This window comes from Ricinus communis, chromosome 1 (assembly GCF_019578655.1).
Source record: "Ricinus communis isolate WT05 ecotype wild-type chromosome 1, ASM1957865v1, whole genome shotgun sequence".
Classification (NCBI taxonomy): Eukaryota; Viridiplantae; Streptophyta; class Magnoliopsida; order Malpighiales; family Euphorbiaceae; genus Ricinus; species Ricinus communis.
Window position 1 is genome coordinate 22,638,330 of NC_063256.1, and position 8,443 is coordinate 22,646,772.

Sequence of the window (8,443 nt, forward strand, 5' to 3'; positions counted from 1 at the left end):
TGAATCCTAGAATGAATTCGGATCCTCTCTCGAGCTCACTGATTTCTAACTCTAAAAACTAAATGCTGGAATCTTTGCCTAACAATTAATCTCATAACAACATTAAGATTTGATTCAAGTCTATTAAGAGTTGTTAATTCTTAATCCAGCTAGCCAATTAACCTTATCTCTAAATGTTATTAATCAGTTCTTGCTTAATCAAGTTCCAATTGTTTAACGAATTTCTCAATACCAATTAAACAATCCAAGCAACATTCAACTCAAAGTCTCAAGTAAAATGAAACAGACTTTTATTACTGAAAAGCAAGAAGAATTACAAATTGGAAATCTAATAATGAAACAAATAAAAAAAAATCCATCAACAATGGGAATCCCAATGGGTTTGTCAGCTCTAGCTAGTCAGACACACAAAAAACATAACTAGAAGAAAAGAAAAATAGAAATGAAGTTGGAACATGTACACCCTTCTCTCGAATCAATGTGGACAGCGCCAAAATCAGATTGGATGACTCAGAATTCATCTCCTCGATCTCTCGAAACAAGCTTGAATCTTCTCAAATCCGTCCTTCAATATGTGAAAATGGTCTCCCAAGGTCAGTCAAGAAGTCTAAAAAGCAAAGGGTCGCGCGTGCATAAGAATTTCGGAATCAGAATGTTGAACCCTTTTCTCGAAAACTGAACTCATATATATAGGAAATGCGTGCTCCCGCTGTGCCATGGGCGGTGCTAGGGGCCATGCAACTTGCACAGGCCGTGCCGTGGGCTGTGCCATGACCTGTGCTACAGCCCATGCTTGATGCACAGGTCATGCACTGGCTCCAAAAAGCGCGGTACTCTTGGAGAAATGACTATGTTACCCTTGCTGGAGCAAGGGTTGTGCCATGGGCGGTGCACGAGCCCTGAAATCCACTCTGCAGTCCTGTTTAGGCACTGAAGTCCTTCAGTTTTTCTCCATAAATGATGTTGAGAATACAAATAACCTGAAAACACAAATAGATACCCACTGTGGTGAATCTAGCATAAAAATGGCTCCAATACATGCATAAACATGAATAAATGAAGCACAAAAACATGTATAGAATGCAACACATCAAATTACCCCACACTTAAACTTTTGCTTGTCCTCAAGCAATCAATAATCTAATCCATAAGCAAACATAATAATGTTCATCCAAAATCATGCAACAAGTTAGCTCTTAACAATACTGAAACATCATAAAAGAATCTCATTAGTAACTCAAGTCAAGAAGCTTTAGCAAATAGAAAAAAATTATTAATGCTGCAAGTACAAAATGATAACAATCTAAACCAAAAATCTGAGAATCAATGCCTCGTATGGGGTCACTCAAAGCACTCAAGTGTATGAAGGTGTGGATCAATCCCTCATCGCAAGTATAACAGATCACGTTTACCATAACCTTGCTCATAAATCCGATCTCCACCACTACAAACAATTAATAACCATGATCAAAGGGTCTTAAGCAAGGTTGTAATGAGGCTTAGGTAAGGATAGGAAGAATATGGTGAAGTAGGCTAAAGTTGCTGGAAAGTTATGCAAGTAAATAATGAATGCCCAAGGATCAAATGCTAAACAAATGGAAGAACAATATTCACTAAGTTCTCAATAATGAGAAATGATGCTCAACTGAAAATCAAAAGCAAAGAATAAAGAATCTCTATTTCCTTATATATAATTGGTAACAGCTAAATGAATGTTGTAGTAATCAAAATAATGATACTATTTTGGATTGAAGGGAGCATCCAAAAAGTTAAGAACTTAATGAAAATGAACAAATGAACTGATGCAATTTGGTCCTGAAAAAGAAAAATGATACACATCTCCCAGCAACATGGGTAAAGAGAATGAAAAATGGTTAGAAAGGTATAATGAGTTTAACAAGTGTAATAATGAAACAAAAAGGCTTAAAGCTCAAAAATGGTTAACTAAGGGAATACAGGGTCAGGCTTTTGGCAAAACAATGTAAATCCTAGTTGCCCAAATCATCTCATAGTATTCAAAAGTTTATATAGTCTTGACAAGCATCACAGAGCAAGTTCTAGAAACAAAAATCAAGCATACCACACACTCAACAAGAAAATAAATAGCAAAAGTATAATGGATGCTCGCAATTGGCTCAAATATTACCATTTGAGTATGGCTAAATTACAAATGATTCTCAAAAATTTCATTTAAATCATCAATCATAAAGCAGCAGCAATAATGAAGTTCTAAACTAGAGAAAAATAAATTAAGAAATCAAAGAGAAACATCGGTTTAACCCGGTCGAGCTGATGCTATAGATACCATCAATTGCTTTCCTTTCACAAAATAACAGAAGAACAAAATAACATCTACTCATAAACCAAATAATCAATTACTTAGATTAAACAAAGCTTAAAATAGAGTATCTACAATAAAAGAACTACCCACACATCAAAATATGCACTCCATTATAAGATTCACAATGAAGCTCGGTACCTGAAAAGAACGAGGTTACCCATCCCACGCTTGAAGAAAACACTATCCTCAGTGTGAAACAGGGAGAGTACCCCACACTTGAGTAGCAAAATAAGCAAAAAAATAATGTTCAAGAAAATAAAGAACATCTATCATGAAAATAAAGAAATAAAAGTCATAAATCAAATATAGTATGAACAACTAAGTCAGATGGAATAAAGCATAAGAAAGAGATAACCCTCTAGATACTACCCTGATCATCATGTTTGAAATCCGAAGTAAAAATGGGAACGTCCTCTAACTAGGGTGATGGTGCTGGTGCAGATGTGGCTGGTGCATATGTGGATAGGACATCTGTAGCAGGAACGGCTGGAACTGGATCAACTTGGCTGTGCTGACTATAGGGTGACTAGTGTCCATTATCGAGGCATCTCCAAACATCTCCCAAAGGCTATTAATATTAAAAGGTGATACTGTATCCCAAGATGTATGGAAGGTGGCTGCTGATCATGCTGCTTAGAGGATGACGCGTCCGTTCTTGCCCTTTTTCTTGTAGTGTGAGAGGGGTTATGTCAGCGTTGTTGATCGTTTGCCATTTTACCTGATAAAAATTAAAGTTTAGCATTGAGCATTCACAATCATTCAATGCAAGTAAATGAATCAAGCAACAAACAGATTGAGCCAAAATTTCGACAGCATAACAGTTAGGGTTGGGTGCTAGAAAACTTGGGGTAAGGTACCTAAGCCTCTAAAACCTACAAGGAATTGAAAATAGGATGCCCAATGACATTGACAGCAACAATTCACAACAAAAAGAAAATATTAATAAACCAGTAGCATATAACACACAGAATATTGATAGTTCCTATAATTCACAAATTTAAACCCAGCAATATACCTTATAATCCAACATGCGGAAAAATGAAATCAAAAATAGAATCAAACTAAGTAGAATCTGTACTAAAAATTTCAGAATCCGAAAATGGAGTAAAAAAGAAAAAGCAAAAGAATAATAATGAAATTTAAAACTAAAAATACCTAGATAAAACTGAAATAAAATGTAAAGGAAAAACAAAGAGTTAATGAACTAGAACAGAAAAAAAAATAGAATTAAAAATGAAAGAAATATAGGTAAAAGACTTACTTGGATCGTGATAACAATGAAAAGATAGAAAGAAAAATCTTAATTCCGAGAGAAAATGAGATAAGGGAATGCCAAAAGAAGAGCAAAAATAGAAGAATGACCGAAAGGGCGTGGAGTGCTTATGTTGGTGCACAGGCTGTGCAAGTTGCACGGGCCATCCACCCGGCCTTGCACTTGTCCGTGCACCTGGCCATGCACCCAGCCGTGCACTTGGTCGTGCACCCAGCCGTGCACCAGGATAAATCAAACCTGTATCAAGGAGCTTAATTACCCCGTTTTTCACTACTTCCTTCATGTTCGGGTTAAGCCACCCCTATGACTGAACTACTGGTCTATAGTTGTCCTCCATCAAAATCTTGTGAGAAAAGAAACTAGGGTTGATCCCAAGAATGTTAGCAATTTTGAAGGCAAAGGCCTTCTTATACCTCTTGAGGGAGTCTAGAGTCATCTTTCTTTCCGCAAGCGTCAAATATGCGGCAACAATCATAGGTAACTTTTCTGCCTCATCCAAAAATCCATAGCTCAACTGCTTAGGTAACTCCTTGAATTCTAAGACTAGGGGGTCCTTGAAAGAAGACTTTACCTTTTGCACTCCGGACCTATCAAGAGAAAGAAATGGGTCAGTAGAACAGCTAGGCTCAGTAGCCAACAAACTAGCGAGCTGCTCCAACACTTGCTCGTTGGACAGCTCCTCCTCATCTCTTTGCAATGCTACCTGCAAAGGATCATCAAGCAATATTTCCTGTAAATGAGACCCAACCACATCATTCAGAATATCAACAGAAAAAACAGCATCATCATGGTCTAAAGAATATGTTATAGTAGTAGCTAAATTGAAGGTAATGGTCTCATCATCTATCCTAAGCTGAAGCTTTCCATCACAAACATCTATAACAACCCTAGATGTTGCAAGAAAAGGTCTACCTAGAATCAAAGGCACAGTACTCTCACCTTCCATGTCCATAACTACAAAATCAATAGGAAACATAAACTTGTCTACCTTAACAAGCACATCTTCAATAATACCCCTAGGAATCTTAACAGTTCTATCAGCTAACTGAATGCTCATCCCAGTGGGCATAGGTTCACTCAAACCTAACTTATCAAACAAACTAGTGGGCATTAAATTAATACTAGCTCCTAAATCAGCTAATGCACCACTAATAGGCAAATCACCAATAATGCAGGGAACAGTAAAACTCCCTGGATCTCTCCTTTTGAGTGGCAGCTTGTTCTGAAGAATAGCTGAACACTCCTCATTCAGAGTCACTAGTCCCAAATCCTCCAGCTTCTTTTTGTTACTCAAAATTTCCTTTAAGAACTTAGCATACTTCGGCATTTGCAAAATAGCTTCAACAAAAGGCAGGTTAATACGCAGCTGTTTAAACAAGTCAAGAAACTTACCAAACTGCTTATCAACTTTCTCCTGCTTAAGTCGTGCAAGGTAGGGGATTGGTGGCTGGTACTCTCTCACAGGGCTCTTCTGCCTGTCTTCCACCTTCTCTACTTCTATTGCCTCAAGCTCTGGCTCCTTCCTAGCTGGCTTATCCTGCATGGAAATATCATCATCATCAGCTAATGGTAAAGAGCTAGATAACTTCTTACTTGATCGTAAGGCGATAGCCTTGCAGTGCTCCCTTGGGTTTGACTCTATAATGCTAGGGAGCTGGTCAATCTTCTTAGCCAATAGCTCCATCTGAGCTGCCAAGGCTGCTGTAGAATCCAACTGATTGACCACTCCCTGCTTCACTGGTCGGCTACTAGAAGACTGCCATTGATAATTGTTCATGGCCATATCCTCTATTAAGTTTTGAGCCTGCTCGGGCATTTTACTGTTCAGCGCCCCTCCTGCTGCTGTATCAACCATCTGTCTAGTAGCAAGGTACAAACCACTATAAAATGTCTTGAACCTACATCTAGACTGGTAGACCGTCGTGTGGACAGCATCTCAACAAGTCCTTGTACCTCTCCTAGGCATCATACATGCTCTCGTCTTCCATTTGCACAAAAGAAGAAATATCATTCCTTAATTTAGCAGTCTTAGCTGGAGGAAAGTACTTATAGAGAAATTTCTCAACCAAAGAATTCCAAGTAGTAATGGTGTTCGGTGGAAGGGGCTGCAGCCATTTCTTTGCTCTATCCCTCAAAGAAAATGGACACAACCTTAGCCGAATGGCATCATCAGTAGTTCCATTTATCTTGAAGGTATCACATATCTCTAAGAAATTAGCAATATGACCATTAGGATCCTCGCTCGGCAACCCTCCAAACTGAACACTATTTTGAACCATCTAAATCACGTTCAGCTTGATTTCGAAGTTGCTAGCTGCGACCGGCGGTCTGAGTATACTCGTCTATGTCCCAAGCAATGATGGTCTAGCAAACTCGTGCATTATTCTATTAGCGTCTGCCGCAACATTTCCGTTTTGATTCTCGATCCCTACTGGTCTATCAATAGGTATCTCAGCCCCAATCTCCTCCTCTACCGATTGTATATCTTTCCTTAAAAGCCTGAGGGATCGCTCTGGATCAAACAAAGGCTCTATAAGATCAAAGCTAGAGCTCCTGGTCATAAACTACCTGAAATGGGAATCACAACCAACAAGGAAAGAATAATGGACAAATGAAATACAAATAAAAAGAATAAAATATACAGAAAACAAAGAATGAAAGAATAGTGGCTAAATTAACACAGGAACAGTTCACTTTAGTTCACCGTTGCAAAATCTCTCAGGCAACGGCGCCAAAAACTTGGTAAGCTAATTGTGTAGCTAGAGTCTAAGGCAGTGAACCTATCGATATAGTCTAGCACTAATGGCGAGTATCAAGGTCGTATCCCCTAGAGAACGGGTGAACCTAAAGCTACTATTGTGCTTAGTGTTATCTAACCTTAAGTAATTGGTGAAAGGTCAACTTACACTGAAAACTAGAAATGATGAAATGCAAAAGTAAAATGCCAAACAAATTGTAAGATAATGAAACAAACACAGGAAGACAGCAAACCTAAAGAGGACCTATTTGCAATGGAATTACTAAAGGTGATTATCTTGATTACCCGTGCTTGAATCCTAGAATGAAGGCCGATCCTCTCTCGAGCTCACCGATTTCCTAACTCTGAAAACTAAACGCTGGAATCTCTACCTAACAATTAAACTCATAACAGCATTAAGATTTGATTCAAGTCTATTAAGAGTTCTTAAATGTTAATCCAGTTAGCCAATTAACCTTATCTCTAAGTGTTATTAACCAGTTCTTGCTTAATCAAGTTCCAATTGTTTAACGAATTTCTCAATACCAATTAAACAATCCAAGCAACATTCAACTCAATGTCTCAAGTAAAATGAAACAGACTTTTCTTACTAAAAAGTAAGAAGAATTACAAATTGGAAATCTAATAATCAAACAAATAAAAAACAATCCATCAACAATAGGAAACCCAATAGGTTCGTCAGTTATAGCCAGTCATACACACAAAAAACATAACTAGAAGAAAAGTAAAATAGAAATGAAGTTGGAACTTGTACACCCTTCTCTCGAATCAAAGTGGACAGCGCCAAAATTAGATTAAATGCCTCAAAATTCGTCTCCTCGATCTCTCAAAACAAGCTTGAATCTCCTCAAATCCACCCTTCAATATGTGAAAATGGTCTCCCAAGGTCAGTCAAGAATTCTGGAAAGTAAAGGGTCGCGCGCGCTTAAGAATTTTGGAATTAGAATGACAAACCCTTTTCTCGAAAACTGAACTCATATATATAGGAAATGCATGCACGGGTCATGCCATGGCCCGTGCCTGATGCACAGGCCGTGCACTGGCTCCAAAAAGCGCGGTACTCTTGGAGAAATGACTATGTTGCCCTTGCTTGAGCATGGGTCGTGCTCGAGCCTTGAAATCCACTCGGCAATCCTGTTTAGGCACTGAAGTCCTTCGGTTTTTCTCCAGAAATGATGTTGAGACTCCAAATAACCTGTAAACACAAATAGATACCCAGTGTGGTGAATCTAGCATAAAAATGACTCCAATACATGCATAAACATGAATAAATGAAGCACAGAAACATGTATAGAATGCAACACATCAAACGCACCTGCAGCATTCATGTCTTTGATGAATAATATATTTCAAACATATCTTGATCAATTTGGGATAGTCTTCATTGATGATATTCTGATATACTCCAGTAGTTCTGAAGAGCATGAGCATCATTTTAGAATAGTATTACTAACTTTGAGAGAAAAGTAGTTATATGGTAAGTTCAGTAAATGTGAGTTCTGGATGAATAACATTGCATATTTTGGGCATACTATATCTAGACAAGGTGTTCAACTGGACCAATCTAAGGTGAAGGCTATTCAGGAATGGGAACCACTGAAAAATGTTTCAGAAGTTCATACTTTTATGGGATTGGTTGGGTACTATAGAAGATTTGTGAAGAACTTTTCCATTTTAGCAAAGCCATTGACTAATTTGTTGAAGAAATAAGTGACTTTTCAGTGGAATGCTAAATGTCAAGCTAGTTTTGAAGGGTTGAAAAATAGATTGATTACAGAACCTATACTTATATTATCTATACAAGGAGGGGAATATGTAGTCTATATAGATGCTTCACTTAATGGTTTGGATTGTGTATTGATGTAGAATGGAAGGGTTATTACTTATGCTTCTAGACAACTCAGACCTCATGAACAAAATTATCCTACACATGATTTAGAATTGGCTACAGTTGTACATGCTTTGAAAACTTATAGACATTATCTTTATGGAGAGACATTTCAAATATTCACTGACCACAAAAGCTTAAAGTACATACCTACACAGAAGGAATTGAACCTCGAGCAACAGA

The 8,443-nt window shown here is 37.8% G+C and overlaps 1 non-coding gene across 1 annotated transcript; it reads left to right on the forward strand.

Annotated features, from left to right (window-relative positions):
* The first annotated feature begins 5,528 nt into the window (after window positions 1-5,528).
* Window positions 5,529-5,635, forward strand: LOC112536514. Its single transcript, XR_003080506.1, has one exon. It is a non-coding gene; the product is annotated as a small nucleolar RNA R71 (small nucleolar RNA).
* Window positions 5,636-8,443: the final 2,808 nt, after the last annotated feature.